Consider the following 15,166-nt stretch of genomic DNA (forward strand, 5'->3'; position numbering starts at 1 on the left):
TATTTTAAGTGAATTCGTTTATATTTTTGCAAATTTCACATCGAGATATAAATCGCAATCACTGTACTTGGCTATATATTTTTTAAATTAATAATTTAATAAAGAAATACATAAATAAAAATGGCATTTCGAATTTTTTTCCCATTATAAGATGCGGTAATTTTCACTGATTTTTCAAACAAAATAACTTCTACATTTAAACGGGGGTACTTATATTAAAACAGCATTGAAAAATATATCACCTAAATAATTTCAAAAACTTATCGAATAGAACTCGAAAGAAGAAAAAAACTTCTTTTTAGAACGAGTTTCGTCGATGTCACAGAAATAAAAGACCAACACACAAAACGACAAAGAATGAATGGTCATTAGTAGGGATTCAGTAATTTATTGCCTGCCATTGAGGCAAAGCGGAGGAGCGGAGAAGCAGAAGACAAGACCCCAAGACCCTGAAGACCCTGGGGGAGAAGAGAAACTGGTCCCTCAAAGTGGGAGGAAATGGGTGTGGTCTGGTGAAAGGCGTGTTTTTCGCAGTTTTTCACAATTTTTCGAAAACAAGGCTTTACTCTGTGGAGAATATCAATAGAACAAATTGTCTCAGAAACAAACTCAAAATATGTTTTTAAAGAGAAATGTTCAATCTTTTGCGCTCCTTTTTCAGTTTTTCCATATCATTTTTCAAACGTGTTAAAATAGTCGTTTAAAGTTTTAAAATGCTATTAAAAAAATTTCAAAATAATTACAGAAAAAATAAAAAAGCGCATATCTAGTTCTGTGTCATAGCCATCGTTTAAAACAAACCGCATGAAAATATTCCAGTAATTTCTCGTGTTATGCTTTGCACAGGTAGCAGATTTTCCCGTAGAGAAAGCATTAGCGTCGAAATCCAAGATGGACGGTATAGAAGAGCCTTAAGCATTTGAAAATAAACTTAGCACTTGCAGATCGTTGAGCTCCATATTTTGTGTACGTTATGCGTTAGCACTTGTACATTGAGCATGTGTACATCTCTGAGCATTCACATTTTGTTTTAAATAAACTTTTATTCATGAAACTGTTTAAGTTGTAGAAGAATCTAACTAACTAAATTTAAAAATTATACAATTGTTATCCTGATGTTTGGTCATCGATTATGCTTGGAACAAGGATCCCTAACCTTTGTTATTATTTGTTACACTTTATAAATTTATGAAATTTGAGTCTCACAATTTAAATTCAACACAAATGCATAGTGAAGCACAAAACTGATGTTTGAATTTCTATTCTGAGCTCAAAAGTTATATCATTTACCTTGGTCTGATTTCTGAAACTACTAAAGCTGCTACTAAAGCTATGTGTGTGTCTCAGTATATACATTGGACCTGAAATTATTCAAAAATTAGACTGGGAAACAAAAGGTTTAAAACCACTGGTTTAGAAGATAATCCTGAGAAATTTACCTTTTTTTTCCTTACTTAAATCAAATTTTCAATTTGCTGTTCGACATGTTAATAAAAAATTTTATATTTTGAAAAAAGACCATGTCCTTTTTATAAAAAAAAATATACAACTTGATGAACTAAAATTAAAAAACATGTATGATGAAAATTTTGACGAAAAACTTGTAATTATTGGATAATTAAAAAGTGCATTCTGTTGCAGTTATTAAAGAAATATTTCAATAATATACATTTATTTCATGCAATCTATTTAACACTATAAAAGAGAGGCTCAGGGGGCCACAGACTGGGATACTGGGAGTTTTCAGGGCTTTTAATTGAAAAAACTCCAGTTTTAGCTTTGATAACGCAATTTTAGGCTATTGTTTTTTCATGTTCGTTCAAAAGGTGTAGGGATACCTTCCCGAGATGTTTGTTGAAGCTGATGTTTTGAAAATAACGTTTGAGCTGTCTTTGGTGATGTAAACGTGAGAAAACGGGGGGGGGGGGGACTTTCTAGAAAACTGAATTAAACTGGAGCTTTAAAATTGCAATTTTAGACTATCTTTAGTAAACTATAAGGGTAAGAGGTTCCATGAATGATCCCCTCCGAAAACGACTCAGAGGGGAAGAATTAAGAACATCTTTTAGGGGACTTAAGGGGATATCCAACCTCAATGTTTTAAAGTTTAATTTTAAAAGTACAATTTAAAGCTGTATTTGAAGACGTTAGAGGAAGAAGACACGGAGAATCTCGTCGGAAATTAAAAAAAAAAAATCGCTTAAAAACATTTCAGCTATATTTGATGATAAAAGGGAAGGGAGGAGGGGAGAGGAGTCTTATTCTATAAAAATATGATCCAAGAGAATTTAGTGTATATAAAGGTGACATATATTATTTGTGTTCAACTAATAAAGTTTATAAATGTAAAAAATAGCTTTTATAAATTAAATGCTTATGGAATTTTGCAATAGAATCGACCTGATGCATGTAGAAACGAGAATTCTGCAATACAACTGTCTAGCAATGTGATATAAATTCTTCCGGTTTTCCACCTCTAGCTCAGTCACTCCTATGCAGGGCTGATGAGTGCTAACAAGCATGAAACTACAGTCCTCGGCTTTAACTGACTGAGCTGGCGGTATATTTCATGAATGTGATGTAAATTTTAAAATATATATATATATATATATATATATATATATATATATATATATATATATATATATATATATATATATATATATATATATATATATATATATATATATATATATATATATATATATATATATATATATATATATATATATATGTGTGTGTGTGTGTGTGTGTGTGTCAAATAAATTAATTTAAAAAATATTGAGTTTAATGACTGTTTAGTAGTAAAACTGTAAATGATTTCTGCAGATGCATTTCAAGATTTCCTCTTTTATTGAAAAAAAAAGAATATACTTCTGTTTAAGGTCAAGATATGTAAGACTTTTTCCTGATGACATTTGTATTTAGATTTCCTGACATTTGAAGCCGAAATTCATTTTTTTTTCGTATTTTGAAAAGCCTTGAAACAGTGAACCCTCCACACCAAATTAAATTAGACGTTCGGCCGAAACAAAATAAGTCTTAGTTGACCAACACTCCATTATTAAACTTCAGCCCAAAGACGATGAGGATTCCGCAATACCTTTTCTAGTAATATGATGTAAATTTTAAAATGTGTATTTATGTCAAATAGGTTAATTAAAAAATATTTTGTTTTACGGCAATGTTTAATAAACTGCAATATAGGAGTTCAGAGGTTCTAACTGCGGCAGTTTAAAATGTAAATTAAATACGTGTTTTAATTTTTAGCTGCATTAGGGAACTTATTTCTTCCTTGAGACAGTAACTTTTTAAAAAGCACTCTGTATTTCAAAGTATAATTAAGCCAGTTTGACCAGGAATTTCTGCGAACTCGTGTTTTATTTAATGAAAATCGCATTATTGACAAAATTCAAGCACAACTGAAACTTTTAAAATTGAAGTGGTATATTCTACCCAAACAGAATTAGAGTCGAATACGATTCTATCTACCAATAGCGCAGCCAAAAATTTGCATTGCTTCATCCAGTTGAAATTTCTCACTACGCTACTGGTAGATAGCATTCCATCTAATTGAACACAATTGAGTTGATAGTAATAATAAAGTTTTTGTTCTTGAGGAATTATTTTTTTAAAACTAACTTATGTAACCATTTGTTTTTGACACATCTTTGTTTACTTTTTACATTATTGATTGGCTTTGAAAACGTAATTATGGAAATTTATATTTCAAATTTAGATGTGATTTCTGTAATAAATATGATTTTGTACTACAGTTTCCTGCTACTTTTTTTGCTTGTTTGTCAATTTGCTGTAAACTATTCAATTGGTTTTGAGATGCCATTATATTTTAAATTTTCATAGTAATAATGCAGATCAATTATCATATTCAGTCAAAGCCTAAACCCATCATCAAGCCTATAGTCTCAACAGAAGTGAATTTAGTGCATATTTCTTCTTTTTATAAGCTTCTTTTATGCTTGTGTAGCACGCATTCCGGGAGGCTATTAGTGATCTGTAATTGTTAAGAAATATATCCTAAAAACTGTACCAAAGTGTGTGCCACAAAATGTTTAGTGCAAGTGTTCAAAAACCATTCTTTTACACTATCCATGAAGTGTCTAAAAAGTGCGTTAAAAAGGAAACACATGTTTCGAACAGTGTTCGAAACATGTCGAGGATGGACATCTTTAGAAACACTTACCTCCTTTGACTCACCTACTTTATAACAAAAAATTCAAAATTTAATAGGGTCTGGTGATGTAAAGTGGTCATAAAATCGTAGGTTTTCAACTTCACACAGTGAATAATAAATACAATAAATTCTTTAAACACTTCACATTTTTTGTTGTTATTTTACATTGCATTATTAAAGAACACGGCACATTAAATTTCAGGAAAAAAATATTGGTTTAGGTAGCTTTATAACAATTTTATTTCCCTATGTATTTATGACCACTTTACCCCATGGGGTGGGGGAAAGTGGTCATAGTTGAAAATACATGCAAAACCGTTACAAATCACCCTAATCTTTCTATATTTCGGTTATTTTTATAGTTACAAATATATGCACAAGTATATGCGGGTATACACGAGTATATATGTGTCGTGTCAACATGAGTAAACACATTCATATATGATTAGATACATGTATCTGATGTATCATGCATCAAATACATGTATACATGAGATACATGCATGCACCTGCCCGGAGGCGGATCAATTGAAGGGGGGGGGGCCCTAAGCGGTGAAAAATTTTGGGCCCCCCTCTTAAGTAAAAAAAGGAAGTTCCAATGAAATAAAAATAAAGTATAAACAAAAATTTAAAGCAATATCGTTACGCAATAATTTTTATTTTTAGTATCTAACTTATATAATTTTTGGCGTGCTTTACTGGCAGCAAAATCGTCAATTATTCTTTTAGTGTCGATGCGATTTAACATATCTTTCAATATGTTTCTATGTATAAAATCGCCAAGTTATTTAATCTATCTAATCGCATTTTATTTCTTAAATAATTTTTCACTCTCTTCAAAACAGAAAAAGATCGTTCGCCAGACGCATTCGACAATGGAATAGTTAAAAAAAATTTCAGCAATGTTTCCATGTTCGGAAATGTACAAGACATTTCTTTTGCTGCATGATAAATGTGATAACAAGAGTCTGGAAGTGAGTCTAAAGTGTCTGGATTTTCTGGTGTTGTTTCAGAGGCGTTTTCTTGGAGGAACATAATAAAGTGATAAAATTCATCTTCTAAAGTGCAAAAATCAATATCATTTCTGTAAATTTCCTTCAAACGTTTGAGTGATGCTTTTATTTCTTCTGTAGACACGCTTCGATCAAAGAAGATCCGAAATGGCTCAATGGCAACTTCATATTTCTGAGCTCTTAGAAGAGACAACTGTGCGTTTATGCTGTCACATATCACAAAAAAAGAATTAACTTTAAAATCGTTTCTGGTTGAGAACTCGTGTCCTGGTTCTTCATTTTCATCAAAAAAAAAAAAAAAATAGTTCCTCTTTCGACGTCTGCTAGTTTGCACATCCTCTTCACTAAATGCTAACCCTGAAATAGCAGTTGCTTCTTTTTCTACTCTTTCGTATTCTTATCGAAAATTAATGATGAAATTTTCTAGCGATTTCATTAAACTGGACCCTTTTAAGAGTTCACACTCTATTGATTGCAATGATTTGCTAACTGCATTTATTCGTTGCAAAATAGTGTTCCAAATCAGTCATTAAGGCAGTTTCATATTTTACAATCTTCTTTAAGAGTGCTGTCGCCTCTAGAATAACTCGCTTTTTTCTCTTCTTTCGCAGTACCAATTTCTTGCAGAGCCTCTATTATGTATGAGAATCCAAATTTTATAGTCAAAACCGCATCTGCTCCAGCTGACCACCTTGTGTCAGATACTCTTTTTACAGAAACTGATTATCTCTTTGTGTACACTTGGAAGCCAAAATGCTCCATCGATGAGTTGATGCAGAGAAAAAGGTAAACAGCTTCTACACAAACATAAAATATTTAATAGAGCTACAACTTTCTGCAGCGAACTTTCCCATTAAATTTAGGGAATGTTTGGCACACGGAATAAAAAGAAGTTTGGGACAGTACTTTCGTTTCGACATATCTGCACGGGCCGTTCGTTTAATTAGAGTTAGTAATATTTGAAACCAAAAAAATTCGACCTTTGCATTCCATTCAAATTTCGGGGTCCTATGGCATAGTGGTGAAAATTTTGGAGCCCGTAAATCGGGACTCACGGTTCACGGACCTGTTGATCAAGGGCAGATCCAGCATCAGGTTAAGGAGGGGTCATTTTGGGAGTCATTTTTTGGCATAAAAAGAGCATATTTTGGAGGCCCGTATAGTAGAACTCATGAGCCTATTGGTAAATCAGGCCCCGGCTCTAAAAAAAAATCGTTCATTCAGTTTCAGTTGGTAAAATCTAAAACCAACGTATTCGAATTTCAGATTTTAGTCAATGTTCGGGTCTCTACGGCACCGTAACTCAAAATATTGGTTAAAAAATTTTGGGGGTCCCCTAAACTGGACCTCATATACCAATTGGGTTAATCACATCTCGACTGTAAAAAATATCTGTATTTTAGTTACAGTTGGTAATTTCTAAGGCAAACGTATTCGAGCTTTAGATTCCAGCCGAACTTCGACGCCCTATGGCATCGTAATTCAAAATACTGCCGGAAAATATTTGGGGGGCCCCTAAACCGGACCTCATGGGCCTATTGGTTATCAGATCTTGACTGCAAAAAAAAAAAAAAAAACTCTAGTTTAGTTGCAGTTGGTAAACTCTAAAACCAACGTATTCGAGCTTTAGATTCTTGCCGAACTTCGAAGACCTATGGCATTGGCATCGTAATTCAAAATTATTAGTGAAAAAAAATTTGGGTGGGAGTCCCCTACACCAGTTATAATGGGCCTTTTGGTAAATCAGGCCTCTACTGTAAAATAACTCATTCGTTTAGTTACAGTTGGGAATATTTAAAACCAATTTGTTCGAGCTTAACAGTTTGCAGTCGATCTTTGGTTCCTATTGTATTGCTGAATTTAGGGGCCCTGTGCCATCACGGGGCCCCCCGCGGCCGCTTAGTTTGCGTACCTTTAGACCCGCCACTGCACCTGCCTACTCAAGTATGTACGTGTATACACGAGTATATAAGCATGTATACGTGATCACCTAAAGGAGTATATACTTGTCTACTCGAGTATATACGTGTCACGTGTATATGCGAGTATATACGTGAATAGTAGACGTATATACGCATTGTACATACATTCATATACGGGTATACACGAGTTAATTCGTGGATACATCCAGTGCATGTTTGTACGTGTCTACTCACGTATATATATATATATATATATATATATATATATATATATATATATATATATATATATATATATATATATATATATATATATATATATATATATATATATATATATATATATATATATATATATATATGTATATATGCAAGCAAGAGTATATACGTATGTTTTCGTGTAAACACGACTATATACCTGTATAATAGACGTATATATGTACATTTATGTGTATACAACAGCACATGAATGTATACATGAGAATATCCACTAATATACATGTATGCTTACAGAGTGAATCCAAGCTCTTGGAAAAAAATCCAAGGGGTGTGAGAGGGGAGGATAAGAAGCAAAGAACCATAAGGAACTTATGGTCGATGACGCGCTACATGCACACAAAGTCAGAAACAGATGGATGCAAAACACGTCAAAAATTTGTTACCCAAAGGTGATTTTACCCAACATTTTAGTTTTTAAGAAATATTTAGAGCAGTTGTTAAAAGTTACGGCCTGTAGTAGCACACTTATCGGAACAAAGGCGCAGAGACTGATGAAAGTTTTTCAAAAGTCTCGTTATTGCAACAGAGAGTACTTTGTGATTGCAACGCATGTATTACGACCGCAAATTTCATCGATCGCTTTAAAACTTATTTAAGACCTAAAATGTTGCGTAAAATTGTTTTTCTGTAATAATTGTGTGACCTCTGTTTTGCATCCATCAGTTTGTAGCTTGGCGTGCATGTAGCGCGTCAGCGTTGTGTTTGTGACCATATGTTTCTTATGATTCTTGCTTCTTATCCTCCCTTCTAACAACTTTTAACAATCTGCCCAAGAGTTTAAACTCACCCTGTGTACATGTATATCATATGCTTGTATGTAAGTGTCTACTCGAGTACGTACGCGTATATACGTGTGTACCTGAGTATAGAAGTATTCGTATACATACGAGTATAAGCGGATATATACGTGTATAGTCGAATGTATATTTGTATAGATAAAAAAAAATATTTGCAGATACCCATATACGTGTTTATTGGTGCATTAATGTGAATACGTGTATATACGTGTCTACACGAGTATATGCGTATGCATGCGCATATACTCGTGTATTTAACCATGTTTACTGCTAAACAATACATATAATTATTGAAATTAATATAAAATTTATATCTGCCTTATACTTAACGATTAAGTGGCATTAGTAGAACAATATTCGGTAAGCCTAATATTATGACCACTTTACCCCATCTTACTTAAATTGTTCTAAAAAATTATCCAAAATAGATTCAGCTAACTGCTAATGAGTAAGAGTTCTTGAGACATGTAGGAATCTTAATGCGCAGACACTCTCTTCATAATTCTAACAAACAAAATTTCCCAATGAAGCTAAAAGAGGTGTTTAGATTTTAATTTTTTTCATATTCAGACAAAATATTTTTTTTACCAAATAAAATTTTGCCAGTTGTAAAATTTTGTATTCAAAATGTAGTTTCTAACTGCCCTACCCTAAAATAAAATTTTCACATTCGTTTGAACATTTATTTCCAAGCTATAGCCATTTATTCGACGAATTACCACTTTACCCCATTAACCACTTTCCCCCACCAGACCCTAATGTATTAAAATGGTTGTTTTGCATAAGGAAAATGAGGAAAGAAAAGAAATTTATATCTTAAATTTTATTAAGGTGTGTTTGATTGAAGAAATTTATTAAAAAAAAAAACCATAAGTTGTTTTTTTTTTTTTTTTTTAACGTAACCTCATTTGGGGAAGAAAAAAAAAATCTTAAGGAGCATCTGTGAAATAAAATATAATCTCTCAAAAACCAGCAAACTCTAATTTTTTCAAGTTTTATATTTCACGTTTCGAAGAACCAAAACATCCAATAGTTAATCCTACTATAGTAAAACCAGTATACTTAGTACAAAGTATGTTAAAATATTACATCTTTAAACTGCGCTCTTCAAAGGGTCAAAGTAAAATCTTTGATCTCTACTTCTGTTAAGAAAGTGGAACTACCGATAAATATTTGTCTTGCATAAAACTTTGAATGTATGGAAGAATGATACGACAATTTGTGAACAAATAAATTATGTTGGAAAATAGTTGTGCTGATTTTATAATTTGTTCTTTAAAGAGAGAGAGAGAGAGAGAGAAGGATTTGAAGTGATTTTATTCAAATAGTGTATGGAAAAAAAATACATTCAGTTACAACGTACAGAGCAATTTTGTATCTATATACTTATATATTATTTCTGTAGCCTGTTTTTGGTTTCTACGCCAGATTTTCCTCAATTCTTGATCGATTTCTTTAATTTACACCTTATTTTAAAGCTTATGGTGCTGGCTACTGACGAAAAATAGACCCACGGTCTAAAAATTGTTCTTTTTTCAGCCGAAAAACCTGTTTTAAAGAACCAGAATGAGGTTTTCGGTTAAACTTATAGCTTTAATTGGCGCTTTGACCGACAGAGCTGAATAGCTTGATCGGCAGAGCGTTCTCTTCGTAACCAGGAGAATGCGTGTTCGTGTCCACGTCCGGACAATCTGCAACAAAACATTAGAGAAATATCGCGCATTACATGAAGACTTAATTGAGGGAATAACAACTATAAAGGAATAGAATAAATGAGAAGGAAACGCTCCTTGCTGATATGAAAACTTGAAGTGACTTTGTGCAAAATTGCTTCGGAATTGTACGTTTTCTTTTTCTTTTTAAGCTTTGGCTCTGGTAAGAAAATTAAAGCATAATGTAAGCGAAAATATAAGTACACTGTTAAAACCAGAAGTGCCACAAGGGTAAAGAATTTCACCCTAGGGTGAAAAAACGGTGACTCAGGGTGCAACAGAGGCTAGGAAGTGTCGTTAAGGTGCTTTTGGTTCCTCAGTGGGTGAACAACGTTAATTCAAGTGCTAAAAGACCATTCAATACGAGAGCGACTCGTTGCGCATGCGCCCTGACAACAACTCCAACGACAACTTCAGTTTGAATGGCGAACGAAGGAAGTTGCAACGAAATGTACTTTCACATTGAATGAAGTACAAAACTGAAAATTTCGTGGATTAATCTTCGAAACCTCGCGTAAGTAAAAGCATTTGATCATATTGTAGCTCTTAGAGCTTTCGAACATATTTAAAGTGTTTAAAGTATGTTGACAACTGCTTATTGTTCCGTTTACCTTATTAAATATTTAATATCTTGCTATTTATATCCTGCAAAACTGTTACCTAAAACTATCTATCAGTACTATCTTAAACAACAACAACATTAAAAATAAAAACTTTAAATCAGCTGATAATTGAATAGCTAATTCCGGAATAAAAATGCATCGACGCGACGTGAGCAGCCTATATACCAATGTATATTTCTTCCCAATGAAATAACTACGTAGTAAAAACGAACAGAGCAGCAAAGGCGGAGGAAGAAAAAAAAAAAAAACGCGTAAAAAGAAATCTCTCTCACTCAGGGTGACTGATGAGTTTCACATCGTGTTTTGGTTAACGTATCTTTCATAGGCATTATTGCATGAAGCGAATGTAGTTATCTACTCGTTTTTATTTTTAATATGACGGAAAACTTGACATTGGAAAGAAGGGCTTTTAAATTAGTATTTATCTTGTACGCATAGGGATACTCAAATATCGAATCTTATAATAAGTATTGATATGTTACGCTCGATTAAAATTTTAAGCGTTAATGACACGCTTTTATTTTCCCATGATTCTAATCTAATGTTACCTAATATTTCTGGTTGTTCCTGCAAATGATTGATAAATACATTTACTGTTCATTTTCAGTACGGATCATGCAGTAAAAGTTGTCAACAACATATTAATTACTGAGCAGTCCAAGTGTGAATGCAAGAAAGTTAGTGCACGAACAGACAAATTAAAGTCATGAACACTTCTAAACTATGTTCGAAAGTTGAAATGTGATCAAATGCCTTCGTATATATAAATCAAAATAAATAAAACACAATTGTACTCAAAAACTCACACAACACGGAGGGGGGGGGGAATCTTTATAGGAAGCAATAAAAGTGCCATTTTTCTCACCTAGGGTACCATCTTTAACCTACGGTGCACGTTAGGTGAAGGGAGCCAGTTTTTCACCCTTGCTAAAGGTGCAATTTCGGCTCTCTTTCGGGTGTCGCTGGTGAACAAGCGTTTCACCCCTGAAAGGTGCCAAACGCAACCTGTAGTTTTAACAGTGTAACAGGTTTAAGATTTCAGACTACAATATAATTGTTTTTTGTTCAGAAAAAAATAATAAATCGTATATTGAAATGTATATTCTTCTAATGAGTTTTTGACTCTTTGTACAAATAAAAAAAATTACTACCTCAATTTGAAGGGCAAAATATATATTTTTTCTCCTTTTTGCAAAAAAACAAATAGCTTATCACATTTTTACTACATTCGAAAAGCTACGCCCTAAAAAAGAGTATAGTTCAATTTATTTTGTATTTTAACCGTGCTGTTAAATGATGAACACGTGCTGCCATCTAAGTCATAACGGTTCAAGCAGCCTGCGGTAACAAATTGTAAAAATTTTCAAGAATAAAAAAATGTTTCTTCAATATCTTATCTTATATATTATTCCCTTCTCATTTTAAAACTTATCAGGCTGGCTAATGAAGAAAAAAAGACTTACGGTCGAAAAATCAAGTTTTCGAAAACGCCCCTTGCTGTTTCAAAACCTTGATGCTGCCTGTAGTTCTTATGCATTTTTTAAAAGCAAAGTTCTAATGCAGTTTTCCATTTTTTACGTCGCTTTCGGCAAAAAAAAAAAAAAAAAAAGCCTGTGCGTGTGTTCATATTTTAATAAAGCTTAAAAGCACTGGACTTAGTTGTTCGGTTAAATTGATAAGTTTTTTTACGGTAGAGCGTTCGGCTATAAACTATCTGAACTTCGGGCAAGTTTGGGCTGTCCGATATAATATCAAATTTTTATTAGTATTACGCATTACATGTACTCATAACATACAAACGTAATAAAATAAATGCAGTGGGAATGCTACTTGGTGTTTCGACTCCTTTATGCAGGCTACAGTTATCATTCGGATAAGTTGACTGCTAATCGAAGAGTGTTCTTCCTTATTTTTAAGCTTTGACTACATCCAGACCACTCAGCATAATGTAAGCATAAAAAAGTATTAGATTTACCTAAAGGAAATCCTTTTTGTGCAGAAAAACATTTTCATTGTATGCTGAAATGTAGATGTTTCTAATAGCAGTGTTCGACATTTTGTACAAATGAAAAAATACTACGCCAAATTAAAACTACGAGTTTCACCCAGTAAACCTTTAATTTTTTATTCGCGCGAATACGATATAAAGCATTAAAATTATTATCAACTTCATTAGCAAGAAATGGTTTTCTACTCCTCTGTTTTCTGCTGAAAAAAAAACACATTTTGTCTACGTTCGAATAATTACACTTAAAAAACGGACTCAGTTCAACTGGTTTTGGTTTTGAATTTTAAGTGTTCGATTAAAAGAGAAACATGTGCGGGCATTTAAGCCGTAACTGTAAAAGGAACCTTCTATGTGAAATTGTTCAATATTCAAAGATAAAAACACTTACTTTCAATCTAATTTATTACTTCTCTAGAATGTTCGTTTCAATCGCTACGTGAGATCTTCGTCATTCTTTAATCAAATTCCAAGCTTTTCGGATAATTTTAAATCGTATCACGCTGGTTAATGACAAAACATAGAAGCATGATCTTATTATTATTATTATTATTATTATTATTTTTATTATTATTATTATTATTATTATTATTATTATTATTATTATTATTATTATTATTATTATTATTATTATTATTATTATTATTATTATTATTATTATTATTATTATTATTATTATCATTATTATTATTATTATTGGCAAAAAGCTTTTTTGCTGTTTTTTACTACGCATTCCTTCAATGAACAGCTTTCGAAAAGGAAGGCGCAATTGCTAGGTTTGTTGGGGTGTCGAGCTGTTAATCAGAATATCGCCAATTCGAATCCGTGCCAATGAATATCTCTTTAATATTTCATTTTTCCCGTCAGATGCTCACATGGGCAGGACTGTATTTGCCACAACCTGTTTTTTTACGTGCACAATTATTGCTTTTTCACGAGTCACTACTCAGCCACACTTTTAATGATATTTATGTTTGAATTGAAAATATGTACGACCAAAAGGTGAGCGATGATCAAATTATCACAACGTTGTATTTAACGAGGTTTTGTTACTGATGTCTTTGAATTACATGCCTTCTCTTCTGCGCTTACTTTTTTTTCGGTTCTTCTTCATAATGTTCTTCCTTTGAAATTCTTAAAGAGCGAAATACCGTATGAAACGATTCGAAGCACAGTGCGGAGTTCCGCACCTGTCGACTAGTTAACCGTTTAACCGCCGAACTATTGACGGATGATCAAATTTGAGTAATTTTTTAAAATTATGTCTATTTATGTCTAGTAAATACAGAAATAAAATAAAATTTCCAGAAAAAAAATTTTTACTATGATTTTCAGTGTGTTCCATTTTTGGAACATTGGCGTTTTGCATGAAGTTTTTTTTTTTCAGAGAATTTTTTTAAACTAAGAGGTTTTGAATGCGGTTTTTATCTTAGCATACTTTATTGCGGAAAAAATAACATTAGAAATTGCATTTGTGTACATATCCAATACAGAAAATCCAATACAGAAATATCTAATGCCCATCATATGAAAGGAAGCGTTGCTGGTGAAGTCGTTTGTCGCAATGGAAACATTTCTTAGCCGTATTTTTTTGCACACCGCGCAACGTCCTTGGGATGCAGATACAATATAATGTCCGTCAGACATTCTTGACCGTTTATGTAAATGACAACGAGGCCCTGGAGGACTTTCCACTCGTACTTTTCTTCTTAGGAGGTGAGTTGAAATTTCTCTTCGGAACTCTAAATGCTTCATCTTGACTTCGTGTAAATCACAATGAAGTAACCAACTAGCTACAACTGAAATATTCAGCGCATTACTAAAAAGATTCCACCACCATTTTTTACTCCTCAAATGAGGTATGTAGCTCCCTAAAAGTTTATCCAAGACGTCCACACCCCCCATTCCTTCATTGTATCTCTTGATAAGATGAGGTTGTGGCACATCTATCTTGCATTTCTGCGCATTTGAGTAACATTTTACAGATGCAAGTGGCTCATGTGTATAACAATTAGATGCTACTGTAACCACTGCATTATCTTTCCAGCTGCACATGTACACTGATCCATCAGATCGATAGTCAAAATTTCCGCGATCTTCTTTAGAAAGGGCTTTTTTGGATTTCCGTGGAAAATGGCCAGTTCGGTTTTCACGAATTGTTCCTGTTGCTCGTACACTTTTTTTTGATAGCTGAGAAATTAAGTCATATGATGTAAAAAAATTATCAAAGTATACTTCATGCTTAGACGTATCAGTCAAAACTGATAATAGATCATTTACAACTCTGGATCCTGATTGCACATCAGGGGATCCTTCTTTTTTGCCTGAATAAATCTCCATGGAATATGGGTATCCACTTGAAGAGCACAGCATCCAAATTTTGATGCCTAATCTTCATGGTTTTCCTCTAATAAACATTTTACATGAATGCCGACCGTAGTAGGGAACCATAGATTCATCTATGCTCAATTTTTTATGAAATACACCAAATTGTTGAAAGTTTTTACACAATTCTTCGTAAATAAGGAAAACTTTTCTTAGTTTTTCATTTTGTTTTAATTCATGGTTGTCCATCAAATGAAAGTTGTTTTTTATTTTTCGAAAACGATTTTGAGGCATA

The sequence above is a fragment of the Uloborus diversus genome, chromosome 3 (genome assembly GCF_026930045.1).
Source record: "Uloborus diversus isolate 005 chromosome 3, Udiv.v.3.1, whole genome shotgun sequence".
NCBI classification, from domain to species: domain Eukaryota; kingdom Metazoa; phylum Arthropoda; class Arachnida; order Araneae; family Uloboridae; genus Uloborus; species Uloborus diversus.